This window comes from Pituophis catenifer, unplaced genomic scaffold (assembly GCF_029215685.1).
Source record: "Pituophis catenifer annectens isolate HBS135680 unplaced genomic scaffold, rPitCat1.0.hap2 SCAF_19, whole genome shotgun sequence".
Classification (NCBI taxonomy): Eukaryota; Metazoa; Chordata; class Lepidosauria; order Squamata; family Colubridae; genus Pituophis; species Pituophis catenifer.
Window position 1 is genome coordinate 2,554,648 of NW_027256899.1, and position 12,627 is coordinate 2,567,274.

Consider the following 12,627-nt stretch of genomic DNA (forward strand, 5'->3'; position numbering starts at 1 on the left):
TGACCAGGGAGAAGATTAGCCTGACAACTTTCTTCTTGATCAACCCATGCTTTCTGGGAATCAACCTCCTGTTTTCAAACAGTTTATGAATCGTCTTTTTTCTTTCTCTGTTCATTTTATTTGTCATCCGCTCTAGAAGGTTCCCTATAATTGACCAATTGTGTCAATTATATTTTCTCTTTATTTTGTCAGTATATGAGGGACAAATTTTTCTCAAACTTTCTCATTCACTTATGAAGATAATGGCAGTATTTGTATCCTAATTAACCATATTTGGAGATTAGACAATTGTAGAAGAAAGATTCAATGTGGGATAAAAAACAAAGTTTTCTACCTTTCAAATTCCTGGATGTTCCCATTCTAGTTTCATCCCTTTCTGGAGAAGAATGAATTTTGGAATATTTGTGAGAGAAAACTGTACTTGGACCAAAATGGAGAAATAACGGCAGATTTGGTCATCAAAATCTTCTTGGTTCTCCCCAAGGAGGATGTCAGGAGAGAGATTTTGGCGTATATTAAAAGACAGAGACTTTCTATTGACCAAGATGCTCTTTCACAGATAAAGTTGCTCAATAAGGTGGGAGAAATTTTGGTGTCTTTTCTCTGTTTTCTAAAGCCTGAGGTCCATTTCAAGTGGGCAAAGAAGGGATGAAATGCTACTGGTTTGCTCTGGATTGGGCAAACCGGTAGTAAAAAATACTTTTAAAAGGTAAAAAAAGGTTCCAACAATCATGCAGCACAGCTGTGATCATCGGAACTTTTTGTTTTTTACTTTTTAAAGCATTTTTTTACTACCTATTCGCCCAAACTGGTAGTAAAAAAAAATGCTTTAAAAAAGTAAAAAAAAAAAAAAAAAGTTGGCCAAGCCCACCCAGTCACATGACCCTCCAAGCCACGCCCACAGAACCAGTCACAACAATTTTTACATTTCACCACTGGGGCAAAGCCCGGAGTCTCCAGGGTGGTTGGCCTCCCATGCCAGTTGGTGTCATCTCATGGAAGCTCTTCAAGAGACGGGACCTAAGTGGAGTGGCTTTGCCATGTTTTATGGAAACCTTTCAAGATCTTACTGGTCAGAGGTTTCTTTCTTCATCACAGTTTTTACTCTATGTTAAAAAAATCTAATGGAATAAAAGCTTCCTAAAATTTTTACTGTAAACTTTGTTCTCTGTTTTAATAAGAATATATCATCATACTTTAAAAAAATCAATTCCATCCCTCTAGATTACATTAAGTAGAAAAGTACTTAATTGTAATGTTAAATTCTGAAAGCAAAAGAGAGGAACTAAAGGAAGAATCTGCCAGTTGTTTTACCTCCTGCATCTGTTTAGAAGTAGTCAGAGGTTTCATATTTACCTCAGAGAAGACCAGAGGCTACTTGTCTCCATCCATTTCTCCCTCCATTTTCCATGGACGGAGAGTCCTAATATATTTCCTTTGCATTCCTTTTCTTCTGCTCAGTCCCTGCCTCAGTCCAAATGTGTGGAAAGTTGTCATCCTGGATTTGTCAAGAGGGCTCGAGAAGGAGAGCCAGTTTGCTGCTACGACTGCGTTCCTTGTCCGGAGGGGACCTTCTCCACTCAGGAAGGTGGGTCACACTGAGGAAAATGGGAGGCTTTGTGGAACTGGATCCATCCAGAGGATTTTCACGAAGTGCAAGTTAAAAGACAGATTGAAGCTCACCTGGGTTTTTTATTTATTTATTTATTTTTGTAAATATTTTTTTTTATTTTTTCCAAACATAAACATAAAATAAACATAAACAATACAATTTTGATTTCAAATTAAATTTAGCTCATTTTTATATCTATATATCAATCCTGATTATATCTAGTTCTTCTCCACATTGTCTTTATTATATCTTTTACCATCAATGTCAAAATAATTTTTAACAATATTCTAATCTTTTATTCTAATTATTTACCTTACAATTATATCACCTCAAATCTTAATTTCAAACTCAATACAACTCCATTTTTCTTACAATTTATAAGACAAGATTCTATCTATATTTCATAGTCTCTTGACCCTTTTCATCAAATCTTGATCTCTTAAACTTATCAATTTATCTTTAATTTTATCCCGCTTATCATTTATTACACATTTCATGTTACACAGATTTGTCACAAAAACATACTTTATTTAGGCTAATTACCAGCATAATCTCCTCCATTCCTCCTTCTATTATTTGGCTGATTTCCAGCATATTCTCCTCCAACTCTCCTATTGTTTGGCTGATTTCCAGCATTTTAACTAATTTCCAACATATTTCCTCCAAGTCTCAAACTCTTATCTAGTTGATGTCCATCGCCTCTTATTTTAATTTCCCCTTGCAATATAATTATTTCTTTCTTATCAATTTCCCAGCATACTTTTTCAAATTAGTTCTCAATATATTTCATAATGTCCATCATTTCCAGCATATATATTAAATCACAATGTATTGCTAAAGTCTGTGTATCTTATAGTTTCATTCAATAAAACCTTAATCAAACATATTCACCAATCTAACATTTGTTGACAAATTGGAATTAGAACATATTGCATCAAAAAATAAACTTTTTAAAGTTGTCTCACATTAGTATATACTCTTCTTTATTATTTGATCACCTATATATCAATCCTCTATTTTAATTACCATCGCTTATTTTCTATCTTTATTACTCCAAGAACCCTCCTGTTTTTATCCAAAAATCATTTTATTTATTTATTTATTATTTATTTATTATATTTCTATACCGCCTTTCTCCTGTAGGGCTCAAGGCAGTGTACAGTCAAGAAAAATATAGACACACAAACATCATAAAATTGCTAATTAAAATTATTACTTAGTTTGGTCAATTAAATAAAACCCAGAATTAGATAACATTTAAAAAATCATTCACATGTTCGTATGTTTAGCCCCGCCTGTTGGAACATCAGGGTCTTGAGGGCACGGCGGAAAGCACGGAGATCAGGGATATTCCGTATCTCCGGGGGCAGTTCATTCCAAAGGGTTGGAGCCCCCACAGAGAAGGCCCTCCCCCTGGGAGTCGCCAGTCGACATAATTTGACTAAGGGTACCCTGAGTAGTCCCACCCTGTGAGAACGAACTGGTCGGTATAAAATTTATACCTTTAGGCCTTTAAACATTGCATTTCAGTTTAGTTACATTTAATTTTATCTGCTTTGTTTCTTCCTTTTCCTATCTGCCCATAAATATTCCACTTCAAAGTCCATCTGTTGAAATTGAAAATTCTGTATGTCACTTTAATGCTTTTATAATGTCTGTTCCATGTGTGGTGCATCAGCTTCCTGTCTTTTATTCCTACACCACACCTTTTTTTTTTTTGCTAGGCTTGTTAATTTCCATTGTAAAAAGTCCAAAATATTCCTTCTTTCTTCATACAATCAGAATAGGAATAGGACAGAATAGGAATCTCCAGAATCCATAGATCTAATGTTAATTTCAAAGTAATCCAAAGTAAAAAGCCATTTAAAATGTTTCTTTTCCAGATGAAAGGGAAATCTCTTTAATCCACTCTCCTGCTTAGTCACCGCAGACTCCATGGCAATTATGTAACCATCCGTCTGTCTTTCATTAGCTTCATTAACTTTTCAAAGGTGTAAACTCCCAAAGAGACATTTCTCCAATCCATTCCAAGTTAAAAAAAAAAATCCAATTTTCTAGGTTATTAAAAGCCAGTTCTTCCAAATCCAATTTACTAAAGCAAAGTCTGTCATGGGTCTTTATTTCCATTTTTATTTTTTCCCCTTAATCTTCAAGCCCCACAGCTCTGTAGCCGCTATTTAAAATTTGGGATCTTATTTGTTAAAATCCTTATAATTGTGTTGTTTTTTTGTCTGGGTTGGTGTCACTCACCCGGCTTCGAGAAACTTGCTCTTTCTTCTTTCCTCCTGCACGATCTTTGTCCCAGTCTGCCGCGGCTTTGTGGCAGCTGCCATGGCTGCCTACCCGCACTTCTGATTTCGAGGCTTCCCACTGGCCTCCGAGGAACTTGCCTGTTCCTCTTGGCCCACCAAGGTGCTCCTCTTCACCCCCCATCCCTGCAAGACGGGGTCGGTCCACAGACCTATCGGACAGTGGTTTGTCAGTCGGGATTTTCGTAGGCTCGTTAGAGCCCGCTATTTTTCTGACTGTGGCGCCACGGCACCAGACCGGAAGTCCTCCCTGGGTTTTTTTATTTTTAACCTGCACAATTTCTTATCTAAACAGAAGTAAATCAAAAGGACTTGGAAGGAGGGGTTGGGAAAGCTTTACTAACAGCAGAGGAAACATCTCTCCTGCTTTTTAGTTTGGATATGTGCTGCTAAGTTTACCTTTCTAGGAACATCTGAGTTCTTTGAAACTTGATGAATTGTTTCAGATCCACCTTCTGAAAGAACTTTCAATCCACTGTATATTGGCTCCTCCCCTTGAGGATCACTGAGAAGGTGTCAAAGGTCCATAATCTGGTGCTGTGGATAGTTATGGGGGGAACTCATTACACAAATATTCTGCCAGTCATGTAGATCAATCAATCAATCAATCAATCAATCAATCAATCAGAAGAGAGCTGGAAGGGACCTTGGAGGTCTTCTACTCCACCCTATACCATTTCAGACAAGTGACTGTCCAGTCTCTTCTTAAAAACCTCCAATGTTGAAGCACCCACAACTTCTGCAGGCCAGCTGTTCCATTGGTTAATTGCTCTCACTGTTAGAAGTTTCTCCTTAATTCCATATTGCTTCCAGATGTTAAAGGATACTGTAGGTATCCTCCAAGTCCAGGATATTAACTGCCATGTGGCAGGATTCAGGATGTTTGCCTAAAACGATTATATGATTCATTATTAACCTCTAATAGTGTAGGTTCCTATGAAGATTCTATACATTACACTGGAAATAATTAACACTGTAGAATTTCGCTCAATTTAATATATCTGGCTACATTTTTTTAAAAAAAATCCTTCTTATACTCTTTTTAATGAAATCTTTAATAAATACTTCTTGGAAAATGCTGCTGGTATCAGCTGTTATCCAAAGAAGGCATTTCTTGTAAGATTCTTTGTTGAAAGATAGAAGGATAGAATATTAAATAAATATTATTTTTTGGCTTTCTCAGATACAAAAAAATGTACCAAGTGTCCAGATGATAAATACCCAAATGAGGACAAACTCCAATGTATCCCCAAAGTTATAACCTTCCTGTCTTATGAAGAACTTCTGGGCATCATCCTGGTCTCTTTTGCCCTTCTCTTCTTCCTAACCACAGGCCTTGTTTTAATCATCTTCATTAAATACCGAGAAACTCCCCTTGTCAAAGCCAACAACCGGGACCTCTCCTACATCCTCCTGGTCTCCCTCCTGCTTTGTTTCTTGTCTCCTCTTCTCTTCATTGGTCAACCAAGGAAAGCCACCTGCCTTCTCCGACAAACGATTTTCAGCATCATCTTCTCAGTTGCCGTTTCTTCTCTCTTGGCCAAAACTATCACGGTGGTGCTGGCCTTCCTGGCCACAAAACCAGGAAACCGAGTGAAGAGATGGTTGGGGAAGAGCTTGGTCAACTCCATCATCCTTTCTTCTTCTGCTGTCCAAATTATCATCTCCTCCATCTGGCTGGGAGTTTCTGCCCCCTTCCCTGACTCTGACCTCCACTCCCAGCCTGGAGAGATCATCCTGCAATGCAACGAAGGGGCCGTTGTCATGTTCTACGTCACCCTCAGCTACATGGGCTTCCTGGCTGCCATCTGCTTCACGGTGGCTTTCCTGGCCAGGAATCTGCCTGGGGCCTTCAACGAAGCCAAGCTGATCACCTTCAGCATGCTGGTCTTCTGCAGTGTCTGGGTGACTTTTGTGCCCACCTACCTGAGCACCAAAGGGAAATCCATGGTGGCTGTGCAGGTCTTCTCCATCCTGGCCTCCAGTGCTGGTCTGCTGGGCTGCATCTTCATCCCCAAGTGCTACATTATCCTTCTGAGGCCAGACCTGAACACAAAGGAGCATCTCACAGCCAGAATCAATGTGAAAACATGAGACATAATCTATTAGAATATTTGAAGAATGGTAAAATTTCCTTTTATTTGAAAAGAGGCAGTAATTATTCCCACTTAAATAGTATGTTTTGAAATGGGAAATGGTTGAATGCCTGGAATTATGGCATTATTCATCCCAATAAATATAGCTAAAGAGAAATCTGTGAAAGTCATTGATAGGAATTTTCTAATATTTTGCAGCTCCCAAGAACCAGACAGCTTATAATTTGAGCACATATTGTCAGTGGCTGAAAATATAGATGTGTAGAAAAAGAAAGCAGGAAAAGCGGTAAGATGGAAGCTGTAGGACCCATCCTCCAAGTATTATACCATCATCTCATCTTCATGAGAACCCTTGTTCACCAAGCCGGGGGGGGGGGGCGTTCCTGAAGTCTGGCTCACTGAGAGACCCCGTCAGCAGCTCTTTCCCACAGCTGCCCCTCCCCTGGGAAGGAGGGCTTTCTAAGGGATCCCGCATCCTCCCCCCTCCGTCCCTTTAGTGGGTGATAAGGACCCCTCCGACAGCCGGAGCTAATCCCCTCCTCCCCAGCCCACAGGGCTGCAACCTCAGCGAAGGGCACTGTGAATCGAAGCCTCCGAGGTTTCCTGGAGCCCGGCGGTGAGGGATCCGCTGCCCCGGAGAATAACTTCTCAGTCGCCCTCCTCCTCCTCGCCCGCCCAGCTGTCCGCCTCTTGCGAGGAGGCGTTGGGTGAAGCTGCGGCTCAGAAGCCCCGTTTAGGCTCCAGCGTCCCGGAGGCCTCCCCGTCCCAATCCCCCAGGCAGCTCTCTTCGGTGGGGCTCCTGCAGCCTCTGAGCTCCAACGGGGCCAGGAAGGGAGAGGCGCAGAGCCAACTGCTTTGCCCTCCATCCCGGCTGGGAGGAAGGCAATGCAGGCGGCCGCTGCTTCGCTGCTTCCTTGCCCACTGCGCTTCCCAGAGGGGCTCTTGGCCAGCCCTGAAGGGGGGTTCCTGGGGGGCCAAGGCGGGAGGGGGGTGGGGAGGGGGCTCCGGCCAAGAAGACGAAGGCGCAGAAAGAGAAAGTGACGAAAGAAAGAGAAGGAAGGAGAGAAAAAGGAGGGGGAGGGGAGGACCAGCCCCCCCTTCTTAACTGGCTTCCAAAGATCTGCCGAGCAAGGCTGCGGGGGGGGGGGCAATTGGGGTCTTTGCAAGGCGTGGGATTCCCTCTTGGGTGCAACCGGAGCCAAAGTGGCCCAGAAAAGCAGTGATGTCAGCCGAGCAGCTCCGCCTGGTCTTCCCCTGAGGGGATGGGGCCCTTCTTGCTTTTCTTGCCCCCGGGGCTGCGCTCCCTTGGCTGCCCTCCACGGCTCCCTCTGGAGCAAGAGTCAGTCTTCCGTGTCCCCTGCGGCTCTCCTGGGCCCCCATCTTCCCCCACGGGGAGTCCAGGCCGTCTCAGCCACTCAAGACTCCGATTCTTCTGCGCTGCACTGAAGGCGGTCAGGTCCGACTTGGCCTTTGCTCCTGGGCGCTTCCTTACCCGGGCAGAGCCAGACCTCCCCGGAAGCCATGGCGCCCTGCCTGGAGCTTGAGGGTGGCAGGGGAGGCTGCTCACTCTTCCTGCATGGAGGTGGTCTGAGGAGGCCCAGTGGTCCAAGCAGCAGCCTAGGAACGGAGAGATTCCGGGTTCGAATCCCACCGGCTGGGGGGCTCTGGGCCAATTGCTGATCCCAGAGGTTAACCGTCAGCATTTGCCCTCCTGTGATCAAGACCCAACCCTCCAGACTAATGGACTAATCAGAGTAATGGGTGAATCCCACCGTCTTCCCTTCTCTGGACCTGGATCTTCCCAATCCCAGACTGAAGGTTTCCCTCTGGGAGGGGAAAAAGAAGGGCAGAAGGTGCCACGCAGGTGGGGCTTCCTTTGCCACAATGCAGATGAGGAGCCACACCAGCCACACACACACACACACACCGACCTTCACGCCCTTGCCCCATGCTGCCCAACCCCCCCCCCCGCCCAGCTGGCCTTGGGAGGGGAGCCAAAGTAGGCAGCCTCCACCTGCGTCGCCCCTTCGACCTCCCACCCAAGGAGAAGACGCCACGCTTGGGAGGTCATCGCTTGGGAGGTCATCTAGTCCAACCCCCGGCCCAAGCAGGGGACCCTGCACCATTCCTGACAGAGGGCAGTCCAGTCTCTCCTTGAAAGTCTCCAGGGATGAAGCTCCCACAACTTCCGAAGGCAACTTCTGTTCCATGGGTTGATTGCTCTCATTGTCAGAAAATTCCTCCTTATTTCCAGGTTGAATCTCTCCTTATTCAGTCTCCAACCATTATTCCTTGTCCGGCCTTCGGGTGCTTTGGAAAACAGCTTGACCCCCTTCCTCCTCTCTGTGGCAGCCCCTCAAATATTGGAAGATGCTCTCCTGCCTCCCCTGGTCCTTCTGTTCACTAGACCAGCCATGCCCAGTTCCTGCAACCGTTCATTGTATGTTTAAGTCAGGCTGAATCTCTCCTTGTTCAGTTTCCATCCGTTATTCCTTGTCTGGAATATGAGGAGGATGCAGAGAAGAAAAGAAAAGAGAAAAGAAAAGGGGGAGTCGAATACTTGTTTCTACTTCTGTGCCTGTTTACCGAGGTCTTCCTGGTTTAATCACATCCTTAAAGCTTTTTTTTAAAGGCAGGAATCGTGGAGAAAATGCGGGGAGGGGGGCAATGGATTGGAGGGGGTGGGCGGCGTGTCCTCTGCGAGTGAGAGATTGGAGGGGCGACCGCAGGGGCAGAGGGCGGGGGGGGGGGTTGGGCAGTGGGGGACCAGGGCTTGGAGGGAGGGGGAGGGAAGGGGCGCAAGGGGGCGGGGCAGGGAAGGCGGAGGGGCGTTTGGGGCAGGCGAGGGGGGAGCCTTTGGGGTCCGGGGGAGAGGAAGGGGCCGCGGCCGGAGGAAGCGGCGGGTGCAGAGTTGAAGGGGCCGAAGAACCGCGGAGATTCTCCCGCAGCGCTTGGAGCGTCTCCGGGGCTAAGCAGGGATGCTGAAGGTCTCGCCTGGATGGGCGCTGCGGAGGAGCCCAAGAGCCGGGAAGGCCTCCCCTCCCTCTTCCCTCCCCCGAAGAAGCAGCAGGAGAGGCTCCCCCGCCCACAAGCGCCGCTCCTCCTTTGCCTTCGCTCTGCCCGACGGTCCCCAAAGCCCCCACCCCGGCTCTCCTGGCCCTTCCCCTCCCCTCCCCTCCGCCCCCCCCCCCAGGCTCCCCCGCCGCCCCGGAGAGTCCCAGGAGCCTCTGCCTTCCTCCGAGCGGCTCTCCCGCGGGCTCCCTCTCTCTGCCACTGGGGCTGGGACCTCCGGCTTCCCGGGGCTGAGCGAGGCTCCGGGGATTTGGGGCTGCTGGGTTGGGCTCCGCTGTGGAAGGGCTGCGTGATGAGAGGCGCCACGAAGAGCTCCGGAGACTTTGGGGCAGCTGATGGGGAGGAAAACGCCATGGAAGGAAAGGGGGGGGGACTGTGGGGGGGGGGAGAGAAATGAATAAATGCCCAGAAGCTTCTCCTTGGTTTGAGCTCTGAAGGTTTCAGTCGGTCAGGCGGAGACTTCGCCAGTTCAACCAGTTCAACCAGTTCAACCCAGCCAGCCAGTCCAACTGAACCACCAAGGCAGAATCCCTGGGAGCGCCCATCATCCCCGGCCAGAGCGGGCTCCGTGGCCCAGGAAAAGCGGAAGGGATGGCCAGGCTGAGAAGGCGGAGAGGAGGCAGGAAGAGCCCCTGGGACGGTGGAGCTGAAGGGCGCCACGAAGGGCTGCTCGGCATCTTCCCAGCTTCTTTCGCGCCCTTCAGCTCGGCCGGCGGAGGCTCCGAACGGCGCCTGGGAGTCCAAAGAGCGAGGGGGGGCTGGAGCTCTCCGGGGCTGCGGAGGGAGCCGGGGGGGGGGGGGCTGAAGGCTTTTGGCCAATGGGGAGGAAGAGCGCCCCCTGTGGGAAGGGCGAGACAACGATCTGGCTAGACTAGCGGTGGTACGTGGGTGGGTGGGTGGCGGAGCTGTCCTAATAGGGGCTCACCCGGGAACTGGGGGGGCAGAGCGAAGGGGAAGGAGGAGCTGGGATTTTGAGGAGGGGATCTGCTTTTCTTGGGGGGAAACAGGCTTCCCTGCTGGCTGGCTGGTTTTTCCACAGCAATCGCTGTGGTCGCCCATCCAGAGGAGACCCTGAGCATCCCTGCTTAGCACCAGAGACCATCCAGGCAGCTGCGCCTCCCTGCTCCCCTCTCGCCTTGCCCCGTTGCCCGAGTGTGGGAGGCTGGACTCTAGAATCTCCTTTGCGTGGAGAAGAAATCACAATCTGTCTTTTAGAAGTTTACAGCCTGCTTGCCTTTCACTTCCAGCTTCCACTGAAGCTGGGCTCAGAGGGGATGAAGAGAGAACCCTGAGAGCCTGGACAGAAGCATCAGCTCCTCTCCATTGTCTCCCAGGCATGTGGGAGGGGGCCTCAACCAGGGTCTCCATGCAGCCAGGCTGGGCTGCCCCAATTGAGGTGCCCTGCAAACAGGCAGGAGGTCCTGAGTCCAGACTGGGATGGAAGCCCCGAAGTTGCCGTTGACCTGGGAGCCTCTGGATGGAGTTTGGCGCTGAGTCCTCTGGAAATTGGCTGCTCTCTTCGGGTCTCTCGGTTGTCCTCAGTAAGAAACTTTGGGGGGAGGCTGGGTATCATCCTCCTTCGGGTGTATGTTTCTTAGGCTTCGCATTTGCATTTTGGTTTAATTTGCTTGAATTAATAATAAAGCTTAAAACTGTCAGGAAATTTCTCCTTATTTGTAGGTTGGATCTCTCTTCGCTGGGCTTCCACCCGTTGCTTCTCTTCCTGCCTTCAGGGGCTCCGGAGGGTGAATGGAGCCCCTCTTCTCCGTGAGAGCCACCCAAGTATTGGGCGATGCTGTCCCATCCCCTGCAGCCCTTCCCTTCCTTGGACTGGACATTCCCCCCCCCAGTCCCTTCATCCGTCATCCACTGCTTCAGCCTCCGGACCCCCCACCCTCTTTCTTGCTCTGCTCTGCCCACGGAGGGAGTCGCCCTGAGCGGTGGAGGCTGAGGGGTTTTGGGGTTGGGGGAGCTGACAGAGGACCCCCCAAAGCTGCTCTGACTTTAAAGCCTGTTTTCAGGATCCCTCTGTGTTCTTTCGGGGGCAAAGGAAGGCTTGCCAGAAGGGCTTCTGGAAGGGACGAAGGTTCCTTCCGAGGGACGGGCAGCTCCGGGACTCTCGAACCCAACACTCGGCCAGTGTCGCCTCTCCGAAATGCCTGCAGCCCCCGGCGGACCCAGCGCCCTTCCGCCCCATCCCGGAGCAGCGCAACCTGGAAGGGCGAGAAATCCAAGGGGCTCTCAGAAAGGCCAGGTCTGGAGCCTGGAGCGGCCGATCCACCGTCTAGCCCTGAGGCGCAAGTGAGGCTCCCCCTCCGCGTAAAGGTCCCGCGTGGGCTCAAGCCCCCCTTAGGCAGCCTGCTCGCTCGCCCGCCCTCAGTGGGTGCCCGGCCCCTCTCCCCCCCCCCCCGGGCCACAGCAGACCTGGCCTTGGAGGGAAGAAGCGCGGACCGCCCGCGGTACCCATCCCGATCCTGCAGCCGGCCTGGGAGGAAGGCAGTCCAGCCCCTCCCCCCTCCCCCCCCGCTTTCCCTCTTCAGCTCTTCTCTCGCCCTCTGCGCTCCTTCTGCCCCGCAGCTGCTGGCTGAGAAGCGAATGGAGGGAGGGGCGAGGGGAGCTGTGCCCAAGGCCAGAAAACCCGTTTTCTCCCTTTCCCCCTCTGCCTTTGTCAACGGAGGCTGGCTGAGTCCCGGGGGCTCCCGAACCTCCCCCCCCAGCCCGACTTTGGGTCGGATTTATTGGGAAGTTGCAGGTGGGGGAGGGGTGATTGGGACAACTCCTCTTCTTCAGTCCCACAGCTGTAGGCAGCAACATCTGGAGAAGGAGGGGCTTCCTCTGCCTTGGGGGAGGAGGAGGGGCGGCAAAATCCGCCTTTTGTTTGAGTTGATGCGACCCGGTTCATCCCCGCTGGACCTTCCGCCTCTGGGGATCTGCAGAGGCCCCTTCAGTCCCAGGAGACCCTCCCTTCCTCGGTCAAACCTCTCAGGCTGGGTGTCCCGCTGGATCCCTTCCTCTTCAACTGCGGCAGGGACCTCGATGTGGCCTAGGATGATTGACAGCCCTGGGTATTTTGGGTTCGTTTTGAGGTAGCCTAGCTGGGTGGGCTTTGCTCTGCTGTGTAAGAGCTGCATCATAAGAAAACGTTACAAATACGTCGCGGGCACCTGCTGGCAGGTGAGGAAGGAGGAAAAGTCCCTGGACCGGAAAGACGGGAGGGAGGGGGGAAGAGGAGGAAGGAGGGAGGGGAATCAACCAATGCCCAGAAGTCCAGACAGCCGCAGGGGGTCCCTTCTGAAGAGGGCGGACTTCGGATTGCTTTGATCTCGGGAGTTTTGAGCAGGTCAGGCTGATTCTTCTTTAGTTATTTGTAACTTACAAAACCACCCAAAGACAAGGAAAGATGAGGGGGGTTTCTTCCCTTCCCTTCCCTTCTCCTTCCCCTCCCCTCCCCCTCCCCCTCCTCTTACCATCCCTCTTTCCCTCCCCGTTTCCTGTCAACTCACACAGACTTCATGCAAATCCCTCGTTCTCCAGGATG